At 41.2% G+C, this 12523-nt stretch overlaps 1 protein-coding gene across 1 annotated transcript in view; it reads left to right on the forward strand.

Moving 5' to 3' along the window:
• Positions 1-7360: 7360 nt before the first annotated feature.
• The window catches only part of hexb (hexosaminidase B (beta polypeptide)), a 42685-nt gene continuing 37522 nt past the window's right edge, over positions 7361-12523 (forward strand). Inside the window, exon 1 of the mRNA XM_028418710.1 lies at positions 7361-7483. The gene's annotated coding sequence lies outside the window, so the exon portion shown is untranslated. The remainder of the gene's footprint in view (positions 7484-12523) is intronic.

A 12523-nucleotide genomic window follows, 5' to 3' on the forward strand; every position in this document is an offset into this window, starting at 1 on the left:
TTTCACGCATGTGAGAGCATGTTTCTGCAGTTTCAGCTGTATCTGAATGCTCCGTGGATGTGTATGTGTGTGTGTGTGTGCACGTGTGATGGTGGTTATTGTTTAGTGCGTGCCAAGCTTTGGTGATTTGTTTTGTGCCAGTACTAACTGGTTGATCCAGCTTTTTTAGGCTGCTCATTTACAGGAAGTGTCAGTGTATGTGTGTTTTCTCCCATGCTTCAGTTTATCATTATGTTGTCTTTAGTAAGCAGCACTAGTTATTTCATTTTAAAGGCAATACAGGCTCTCAAAGGGTGCTCTGAAGCTCTCATGTGTAAATCTCTTCTTCTCTTCTGTGTATGATTTTCAGGATGACAGTGATTTATTGCCATGGCATTTTTTTCATGCACATCCCCCACTCTTTAAATTTAATTCCTGCACTCTCCTTTTTCTCACTCTCTTACCCTACATAGCCTTTCCTCACACATGTGAATTTAGAATGTAAACTATCGCCCTGAGGGTCAAGAGGAAAAGGTCACCCATTTTCATGCAGTGCTCAGTATGCAAATTTCAAGGCAAATATCAGGATCATGCAGCCGGCAGGCACACAATTAAGTAACCTAGTTTCCTCAGTGGAAGCAGTGGTGGTAATGATTATAATTACTATATTCTCTGAGAATAGACCTTCTCACTTACCAAAGCTTAGAGTTAATGAAGCACATAATGTGCATGTAACTGTAAAAAAAATCTTTGTTTTTGTGTCTTTATTTTTATGATGCTGCAGCTGAAGGAGAAAAAGGAGGTTGTTTACTCAGGACTTGCTGTCACTCCTGTTTGCGTGCTTATTTGAAGAATTTCTCTTGCCCTCTCAGGTGCAGGGAGGTATGTAGCTGTGTGTTTATGGAGCTTCCTGCAGAGTAGATTGGGGTAATTACACATCTAAAGCCCCTCATATAACAACATACTCTTTGTCCCGCCGACTGGGTGCCTAGCGGGAGAAGGGGTCATGGAGTGCTTTCAGACAACAGCGGTCCAAGGATCAGGTTTAAATGGCTGTTACTGGATTCACAAAGACACAGAAATGCACAAGTGGAAGTGTACAAACACCATGATGGCAGAAAGTTATTCCTTGTTTAGACAAATTTCCCTCAGGGACCTTCCCAAAGGGATTAATAAAGTGTATTCTATTCTATTCTATTCTAAATCTCAACTTTTTAATTGCAAAAACAGTAACACATGTAAGCTTTTCAAAAATCTGTAAAATCTTGAAAGCACTCTGCCCTGCAGGTCGTCTGTTGATGGTATTTATATGAGCAGCTGTCAGACCTGGGTGCTCTAATCACAACAGGAAAGTGAAAGCATAGAAACACTGACTGTAAACATTAATGACTCCAGATACCTCACAAAACTTAAGGTTTGTGTAAATACCACATTAATGTCAAGCAGCAACATCTGGGCCTGAAAAATAATTTTGGCTGATATGCCAAAAGCTTCTGGCTCTAAACGTGGGTCTCCGTGTTAAAATGTTTAAAAACTCCATGGAAAATATTCATGTGAGTTTAAATCATCATGTAGGAACTCAGCAGTTTATGGTCATGATACTATTGTTCATGTAAAAATGTGCGTTGGCACACCAGTTTTACTATTATCATCCATTCCAGAGTTTATAGTGTGGGCTGATACTTCAGTGTTATCTAAAGGAGACCTGTTGTGGTGTACATTGTATGCAAAATAAGATGGAAATGAAGCTGGAAGAATGTAAATGAAAATTGTGTGAATGACGGAGACCCCAATTATCGGCAGAGAAAGGACAGAGTATCGGATGACTTTTAAATTCTAAATCAGGTCAAACATATTTTCAGTGTTATTACCCATGCAGTGTGATGATGCTGGTGAAATCCACAGACCTTAGCCCTCAGTCAGGGAAGGGATAATGTACAAACTGCTCTTCATCTGATGCAACACCCTCTTAACTATCGACAGTGAGCTGATGCAGCTTTAAAGCACATTGTGGCCTTTACTCAAAAACTCAACAAAGAGTGGATTAGGAGCTGTTGTCGTGGAAGCAGTCAGCAGTTTGTGCCCAAAAAGCTTCGTCCTTTACCACTTTGAAGGGATGCTGAGTGCCCTGTATGTATAAGCTTCCCATGAATTGACTTTTATTCTTATTCCATAGCTTCATCACACACACCAGCATATTTTTTAGGAGCTCTGCATATAAAACGAAAATCACGTTAAATGGATCTGTAGAAGGACATGTATAGAAATTGCGTAGGCATCGACAAGCATTGATTAAAAACTATTCACTTCACGAAAAGAGTTCAGTGCAGATGCATCCGCTGAGAGAGGAGGAAAAAAAAAGAGTGCCCATGAAAACATGACTCCAATTTTGGTGATTTTCATGTTTTAACTTCAATTGGAGAATTACATGCTCTTCTGAGGCTTGAGAAACCTCTACCACATTTGGTCTTGTGAAAGCCTTTGAAATCCCACTGGATAAACTGAAAAATATGCTCGTGGTCATGCTTAAATCAAGACAGATTTTTGGTATTCTTGAAAAGTTTGAAATTTGGAAAGTTTTTACTCAACAGCGGTGACTCGAGCTATTTCAAACCCTTTGAAATTAGATGAAGGACACATCGACAAAAGTGTCATTTTGCCTGTCTGCCTGATAGTTACTGTCAGAACATATTCAGAGACATGAAACAGAACGCGATAGAAAAGGCACTATCAGACTTTAGATTAGTGATGGAGTGTTTGTTTAATGATCACAGGCATCCAGTTTCCTTCAGATGACCGAGGCGTGGGTTGTTATGTCAAGACACACTGCAGAATTACGTCAGCTGTCCAATGCCTAACTCTACACCATTACACAATGCCAATGTGATTTATTACCAAAAAACAGTTGCAAGGTTTTGAGGTCAAAATTACAGTATAACAGCACATAAATCAGAGTTAATAAAAATTAAAGAGCAGATGGAGGGAAATGGAAGAGAACAAAACAAGGCAGTGGTGGTTGATGGTGTCTAAAGAGCGATCTTTGTGTTCATTACCCCCCACTTCTGGGCAGGTGGTTCTCACAATAAGACCTGCTGAGTGACGTACTTGTGCAAGATTAATAGTTGCGATAACGCTGTAATAAGAGAACACAAATGGGGAGAGAGGAATAAAGAGATAGACACAGAGAAAGAGGGAGCGAGAAAAAGAAAGAACGAACACAGTTTGTGAGACAGCTGAGAAGAGAAAGAGACACATTTTGAGAGGGGAAACCCACCTGGCCATCTGCCAGCAGGATGTCAGCGCTCTCTAGATTAGTGGCTATACATTACCCCTAGCCTATTAAAATATTATGCACATTGATTGATGCTGACAGTCTGACCAGAGGGTGGTGACTGTGTGGGTAAATGTGTCTGTCTTCATTTAGGTCCTCTTGCTTCCAAATCCCAGTCCTGTTGCCAAAGTCCTGCGAACAACATGACTGTGGATTTCTTGAGGGTTTTCCGAGACAAAAGCGTAGAAGAAGGACTCATAAAGAGGAAATGAATCAGTTGTGTGTTTAACTGACCTTCAAAGGCAACAAATTTCTTTGTGCGTGTCACTTTGCAAGCACATCATCCTGCTTAATCACTGCTGCTCCTTGTGCTCTTAACAGCTGGAGTCTTGTGGGGGTACTGGCACTGCGGCACAATGAAGTCCAATGACACATGACCGTCCTCTCTTATAATAAACTCCAGGGGATGCCTCCCCTCCCTACACCCCTGCTATACTTAACCCCCTCCTTCCTCTTACACACTTATTTGAACTTGAAAGCTCTGTCGGCTAGATCTGTAAATAATTACAGGCAGCCGGGCAGGCAGAGTGATAATTGAATGTACAGGGAGTTGGAGATATAGTGATGGACAGATTCCCATTAACCAAATCCACTTTATTGCTGTTCTCCTGAGGCAATTTATGTTCAAACAGAACCTAATCCACCTACAGTGGTCTGACACCTGTACTGACAAAATAGAGAGTGGTGACATTCAGATAATCGCTGGATGTTTTGTGTTAGAATAAAGCTGTCCAGTGTTTCACACGTCATTTACGTCCTCCTCCTCCACTGTGTGTCTTGCTGCAGGAAACAACAGTAATGACAGTGACATTGTCAGCCGTCAGTGTTTTGCAGCACCTCTGAGCTAATGAATGGACTGTGACTACACCTGCAAAGCATTTTTCTCTATATCTGTAAGCAGATGCTGTTTGGTTATACATTTAGGCAACACTTGGTTACCTTTCTTTCAGTTAGCTTCTCTGCCATGTATATGGCTGCTATGGTGACAAATCTCACCCAGGTTTGGTCTTTTTCAGTATGGGGTTCATCCTATTTTGCATCCTAGGTGCAGTGCCACCCAAGATGCTGCAAATAAACAAGAAAGAGCATTTTTTCCCCACTATAAGAATGATAGTGTGTGCAGCCCAGCCATTTTCCAGTAATGAGACAGCACTGTGAAGATATGTGAGACTACAACGAGAGCAGCCTGCAGCACAATCACACTTTGTCCTTGCTGTTTTTTATACCTCTTCCTTGACCAGGCATGCCACCTGCAAAGCTGCAGCTTTTTGCTGAGGCAGTTTTGTCTGTGTTCTTACTGAAAGAGGCTCAAGGCCGATGGAGGTTGCCCACTCCATTAAAATCCGGCTCCATCCTCAGTGCCACGTTTCACTCTGAACACTTAAGCGTGTGGCTGTTTGATGAGATGAGCTCGTTTGAACTTGTGACCTTGTCCTGGGCATACTCATTCCAGCTCAGTGACCCTGCTCAGGCCTCAGCAGTTCAAGGGAAGGCGTGCAACACATACAGTAGATGGTCCTGTCACATCAGCTGTGAAGGGCATCTCATTTACTGCTCCTGCTGTAGATTAAATTCTGCAGCCTGTCATGTACAATGGCTGTATTATAAGCTGCACAGAAAGTTGATTAATGTGAGATGTGGCCAATGGAGAAGATAGCCAGACTTTATGAAGCTGTAGAGGAGGTGGGCAAAATAATGTGAGATGTTCTTGGAAAAGGATAGCGGCGTTTGTCTTGGATGACACATCTTTGTTTTAACAGCAACTGTTCACACCTTTTGAAAGGATGTGCTTAACAAAACATTGGTGTTTATACAGTCACTTAAAATGCTCAAATTAATTATTAGCAGTGTACTGGAATGGACAACAAGGAGAATTCAGTAATTCAGTTGTACTTTTCTGTAGAATGGCATAATTATTGTTGCTGCTAAATAACCCTAAAAATACTGAAGCTGTCCTATAGAGGTTCTTTCTGAGAGTTCCCTTCCACACACACACAGCTCCCCTTGCTTTTAGGAAACACAGTAGAATACAGGGACTTTGATTTGCCACCATTGTAGTCATTTTGTATGAGAGCGACCCGACTTTGTACAAACATGATTCAGCCTTGTGCATCAAAGCCATTGGCTGACACTCTACCTCATATAACCACAGTGTTCTCTTTGTGGTGGTGAGCCAGGTCTGTATCCACAGAAAGGAAAAAAGCCTGCGGTTTTGTTGATGTTTACTTCACAGTATGTGTAGGTTTGTGTTTGTGGGCAAAAATATACATTTGCAGACGGTGTCTATATGCAGACCTTTGTTGAGATGCACCTGTGGAGGCTGTCTGAAACTGAATTCTGGTGTGTGACAATAGAAAGGCGATAGCAGCGAGTCTCTCCTGTTTCCCTGTGGGATCCATTAGAAGCGACTGCATTAAACTCCAGAGCACCGTCAGACACAACAAAATATCAACATATCACAACAAGAAGTGATTACCGACTCGTTTGCTTTCATTGAAAAGAACTCTGATTTGTAATACAGTCACTGTAGTCGGTTAGAATTAGAGTTACGGATTAGAGAGGAGCAGGTGTCAGTGTTTGATATTGTGTCTGTTTTGTGTTTGTGTATCTGTTTTGTGTGCCTGCCTGAGTATTCATGTCGTGTGCCTGTCAAACAGATGCTGTTGCCTCAGACTGTCTTACGTGTCCTGTGGGAGTCCTTCATGTTTTTTTCATCACTTCTAGGGTTGCAGAAGTATCACCTCACCCAGCTCTCAGGACATGGTGCAAGGGTCGCATAGTTCCCCTGTGTGAGTGCACACACGGTGAGGGAGTGTGCAGCATTACCCACAAGAGTGAAGTGTAAACAGCTATATGCGCCTGTGCATGTCATTGTATTCTTAGGCTTTAATGAGGTTGGTTAAAGGGTCACTTGAGCCACATTTTAAATTGATACAATTTTCCTCTTTCATTTTTTTTTTATTTATAAGCTCATATAATTAGATCCGAGTGTGATGCTGGCAGTGTGTCTATACAATAAAAATGCCTGCTTAATTATGGACATTCCAAAAGCAGTTGTTTTTTTTATATTAGATAACATCTGCATGAATAGATAGGGCGTTTTCACGACAGTTTCCATGAAGTGATTGTAAAAAGGTCCACAGTTGTTCTTTGACAATTGGCCTCACTCACTGAATAGTGATATGCTTCTCTGTAATCTGCCAAGCAGGGAGTCAGGTGGACCTGAAAAGAAAGGGTTCCAAATAAAAACACAAATGAAACCTAAATTCCAAGCATAGTTCAGTCATGTGCGCATGAGTCACCACAATGGGTGTGCAGACACTGAAAAGCTACAGTTAAATCCCTGAACACCATTGTAGGCATCCGAGCTTCCTGCATAGCTCGCAGAGAAAAAGGAACAGGCAACAGAAATATCAGGCTTTAAGCTGTAGGAAGTCTGCTTAATTCTGAATAATGTCTGTCATCAGCTCGAATAAAGGCATAAGAATCTAAAGAACCTGATGACTGAGGCATTGTCTGCTTTGCCAGTTTTGCACGATTGAAACTCTTCTACTCTTTACCATATACTATGGTATGGTTATTTTTTGGACATATTCAGTTAACTAAGAGTTAAGTTAAGAGTTAACAACTCATTAATACGTTTGTGTGCAGCTTGTTATGCAAATTAAAGATGCCAAAGTGTCCTTGAATGCACCAGGAAGAAGCCCTTAAAAATGGGATAACAAAATGCTGTGATGGATTACCTGTCGTGAGACGAGTTAATGGGGTGAAGGCTGATTTTCATAAAATGTTAAGTGTTTGCTAAAACAAAAGAAGTAGAAGTTTCTAGATTAAAGGCAATGAGTATCGGTTTCAAAACACAAGTCGTTTTTGCACAATGTTGCACCACTCACACGTCTGCTACAGTGTGGGATGACATTACCTAAGTCTGGATCTACTTCAATTACATTTCATGTTTGAACTGCTTCTGCAAGGCCAGTGCGCATCTGCTCAGTCTGTGTTTACACAGATAAAGGAGAGAGGTAGTCAACCATCTGCTCCATTTCCAGCCAACACATTCAGGTCAGGAGAAGTCTGCACTCCAGACCTGTAGGGGCTCTTAGATATAGAAGATCAACCTCCACCCTGTACCTGAGGGAAAGATAGGAGGAATCCAGACAACTCTAATTACAGGTTTTTATCTCTGTGTGGAATGTGGATGAACTAACCACTGAATGTGTTGCTACGTATACTTGCAGTGACCACAAAAAGAGACCAAGGGTGGGAAAAGGAGCTGAGAAAGGAGGGACGTAACTTGGCAGATGTTAATGTGCAATTTTAACTACTACAAAGATGGAAAGGTGGTGAAAAACAGGACACATAAAGGCAAAAATTGTTAAAGAAGCATTTCTTCTCATGATGATTTCAGTCTATTTTTGTCACAATCATCCACATCTGCAGGTGGTATTTTGCTGCTGGCTTCTCTCTCTGCCATATGTTTGTGTCTCCTTGAATTTGTCCTCAGTTGTTGTTGGTCTCAGCACTTAAAAATGACCAAATGGTGCACAAAGGATGTGACTTTGACACTGAAGGCTGTTTTTTACATCCTGTCTCTCACTGACTGTTTTAATCGTGGCTGCAGGCTTTTTCTCACCTTCACAGAGGATAGTTTTTTGTGTATGTACAGGTTCAGTTGTGTGTTGGGGAATGGCCAATTAGATTGTGTTTGTTAGTTTTTTCCATTTTGCACAAACCTTATTTGGGGATATTGTGTTGAATAGAAACAGCTGTATCTTTGCTTTGTCTTTGAATGTCTCCAACACTTCACTCCACACAGGCATCATGTCCATTGTATATCTCAGCCTTGTCACAGGTAGTGAGATGTTACAGGGTGCATGTTTGTGTCTACTTTCTGCTTTCTCTTTGGTGTATTAGTATTCAGCCAACGCCTCACTTCGGCAAGACCAAAGTGAAAGGATTACGTTAGAGCTTATTAGATGGAATCAGACAGGTTGTGTTTCACAGCTGTCTTTAAAGGCATGAAGCAAAGATTCCCCTGTGCAGATAAGGCGGTTTTTACTTTTAAAATTTCCAATAACCCCTTCATATCTTATCTTCTTCCTTCTGGAACACATGGAGGTTTTCTGCTAACAACACACTCTCTAAATTCACTCTACATTTCACATACTTTCACACCCTGTTCCCACCTACTGTTCACAGCCAAACCGACTTCCCATTAATAAGAAAGTACTTTTGTTGTGTTCCTCCTCTCAATGCAGCCTCTAAAACCAATCATTTGTGGGGGCCCCCTCTTCTCTCTTGAATTATATGAAGTCTACTGGAGAGGCAGATAAGAGCTTAACGTATTACACTGCAGAGTAGTATCCAGCACTGCCCTCATAAGTCACATCATGGTTGTACTTGAGTCTTTGTATGTACTAGTGGTGATTGAGGTGGTGTGTGTGATCACACACATGCATTTATACGCTTCATGATATATATCGCGAACACACATGATGCCAGCTGTTGATGTTAAATAGATTTGTTTCCTCTTTCTACAGCTTTTTTCATCACAGTGGTTATATTGGTAGCTGTGATTTGTTTTTGCCTCTGTAACAACATTGTCTGGAAGTGGCTGAGGAATTAAAACAACAACAAAAATGCCTTTAGTTAATGACCAGGATTTAAGTCGGTTTATCATCATAGTCTCGTAGCGGGGAAAACCATTTGTGTGGGCAAGCATGGTTATAGAATCCATAGGAGACAGAGGCGAACACTGTTGGCAGGGCAGAAAGCGTGGCCTGAATGGAAATGATCTGAGTGGCACACTCGCAAGGGACCTGACAAGCATCGTTGTCTTTGACTGCAGATTTGTAAGGCTAAATGTCATTCTCTGTGCAGAATGCATAAAATTTATACTAAGGCCACATTTAGAATGAGATTTGAGGCCAACAGTTACACATTCATGTGTGGTACAGTATTTTACAGTAAGGGTCTGTGTCCACAGGTATGTTTTTTTGCCCCAGTAGCTTATTAAAATCTATATAAAGGTTTTTTCAAAGGTCAAGCTTTTGAGTGTCCATGATCCAGCAAACCAATCAAAAGAGCTTCTTCTTAGTTTCCATTTGAAGAAGAGCTACCACTTGAATATGATGATTTCTCGACCTTGTTTCAGCTAGATTACTCACAATGACTAATACATGTTGATCTGTCATTTAATGGTGCTTCATTTGAAGTATAATCTTTTTGTGTTGCCCATTTGTGTTTCCACTTCAAGTCTTCAGTCATGTTTAGAAGAGGTACGCATGTGAAATGGAGTCTAAAGATGGTGTAATTAACATTTACGACCCAGAGCACATTTTGGCTTTCTGAAGGGGAACTGCACTGTTGTGGCTCAAGTATGTAACTGTATGAATCTGAAGTACAGATGTGTTGTAGAAGAAAGAGTGACTCAATTCATTTTCCACATCTTTTCTTCTTTTTTTTTTTTTTTTTGTTGTTTTCTCTGGTGGCTGCTTTGTAAGACAAGCCAAGGAGTCTCTACAGTCCAATCAGAGTGATCCATTGAGGCGTTTCGGTTCATGATTTAGTTTCGCTGTCTCTGTCAGAGGATTCCGTGTTGGAGTCCAGTGTGGCTGCATAGCCTCACCACTTCATCATGTTGGATTAAGTCAAACGTCTCAACCCTGGCTGTTTGCCAGAAGAGGTCAGCCTCGGCAGCCTGCCTAGGAAAACATAACTGTCTCTCCTCCTGTGTCAATCTCTCTAACTGGGAAGAAGGAGAGTGTATTTAACTTTACAAAAAGATAAGTATCTCTGACAGAGGCCCCATTCGTTGGTTAGCCACCTATGTGTACTTCTGTGCGTTCATATGAGTATGAGTGTGTTGTGAGTTATGACCTCACAGAGTCTGTTCATATTGCTCTAACCGTGTCAGTCTGGGTTGAGTCCATCTGTAAGCCCTATCGCTGGCCCCACCCTGTCTTTACGGAGTGATCTCACCTTCCAGATGGCTCATTGTTCTCACAGTCCCTCACTCACTTTCAGCCCTGCTATAATGTTTGTAGGATGTGTATAAAAATGTGTTTATATTCATGCCAAGGATGTGACGATAAAGATTATGGAATTACTGTTTTTATCCTAAAATCTCTTTGTTTTAACAGTCCTTAGTTACTGAACTAGGTGGCGGTATAGGGCAGCTCTGCTCTGAAATGACACTTCTACTGCAAATATAGACAATTTAACAGGGGGTCTATGGCAGTGTACTTACTTTTGGAGGCTGGCTCGACTGGCAACTTTCTTATCTACTTTCTCAATTGCTTTGTTAACAGAGAACTGGCTTTTAGACTCTTTGATTTTGGGGGCTTCATTATTGTTTAAAAATGTTACACTATGGGGAAACAAAAGCTGTTCATCCTGCTCTGTTTTGTGTCATCTGCTACACAACCACAGAAACTGTGTAAGTTACTGAGAAAAATGTGATGTCATCACAGTGAATTATCTTCTTCTGGGAATTTTATCCTGCTATTTTTTTAATGGCTTACACTTTATCTGAAAGCAATGTGGCATTACAGTGAAGTGATATTCATCTTATGGTGCATAGAATGTCTGATTGTCATCAACCTGAACAACTTTGTACAGTTGGTCACAAGTTATAAAAAGGTCTCTGGAGTCAGCACCCATTTACCTCCAGAAAGCACTCAGTCATAATGCCTTGTTTCCTGTTTTAATCACCATTACCCCTGCAGTGCTAATCAGTTCACAAGGAAGAGGGCAAAGTTCCATCTACACAACAATCTTTCCATTCAAACCTGCAAGCATAAAGTAAACACAGCCTCCAATCTGCAGCCAAAGATCTGTTTTTCCCCAGAAAATGAGCACAGTGCCATGCATTGTGTATGTGTGACAGGTAAACACACACCCAGTTGCCTGGCAGCTTGATGATATGGTGTGTGTGTTTGTGTGTGTGTGTGTAGTGGGCAGGAAAAGTTCTTATCTGTTCATATTTTCATTACAGGCAAGTGTACCTTCAGATTGCATAGAAAGTGAACAAGATATATGTTAATGAAAAAGTTAGACAAACTAACATAATCAGCTGAGAGTCAACACTGCACACTTCACACATGAACTCCCAGCTGTCTCAAACCTACACACACAAAGAGTGATGTCTATTATCTTCTGCTTCCATTAAGTGGTTTAAGCTCTGCACACTTGTCACGCGGTCAATTTCTAATGAATTCTGCGTGTGAGAAATGGAGGCAATAAAGGGGAAGGAGATGAGAAGAGGACAGTGTGCGGTGTGCAGTCTGAGGCGTAATGAAAGCAGGGATATGTATAATGTCTCTTCCCCTGGCCATGACCAAAGTCCTGACTCTGTATCATTTTTATGGCATGATCCTTCTTGGATGCCACTTCTCATCCAAAGGAGAAGTCAACTCAGCAACACCCAGTCTGAGGGATTACATAGGTTCACTCTCTCTTTCTCACCTCAGATTTCCATCTCAGCTCTCGTGCACCAGTTCCCTTTTATGTTTTTTCACACCATTCCTCCCCTCTCACGGTGTCATCTCCCCCTTTCCTGTCTCTACTTTGATTCAGCTCATGTAATTCATTTATACATTTCTGTCGCACTCTCACCGGGCTTTGACAGAGGGCGCAGGAGTGGTGTGGGAAGAATACATTTTTATTAGGTCTCTCAGGGAGCAACATCATATGCAACCACATTGACAAACAATCAGTTCAGATTTCTGGTTTCATAGTTCTGCCTTTCTAAGCATTAATATTTACCACTTACTACTCCCCAAGTTGTATAGTTCATACATACCCGGAATATTTTTGCAGCTTTTAACATTTGAATTGTTTAATAAAACAAACATTTAAGATGCATTTCTCCATAAAGGGCTATCACTTCTGCACACAGGAGTTGTCGTTGGAATTTATTGTTCACTTGATAGTGCTGTGTCAAATCAGGAAAGGACCCAGTCAGGAACAGAACGTTGGTGTCTGCATCACTGTTTCCCAGAAAAATCTAACGTTTAGGGTGCTACGCTGGTGTTAGTCCCACTTTGGGCACATTTTGTGTGTCACAGCAGAACATATAACTCTTTGTTGTGTCATTTTATGGTGTTAAAATAAGTCACTAAATGGTTAAACTTAATATCAACGGTGGGTACAAGATACAAAGTAAAAGCATGAGACATATCTTGCTATAGGCCGCCTGTGCCAGGCTGATGG

Source organism: Parambassis ranga, chromosome 12 (assembly GCF_900634625.1).
Source record: "Parambassis ranga chromosome 12, fParRan2.1, whole genome shotgun sequence".
In the NCBI taxonomy this organism is placed as follows: domain Eukaryota; kingdom Metazoa; phylum Chordata; class Actinopteri; family Ambassidae; genus Parambassis; species Parambassis ranga.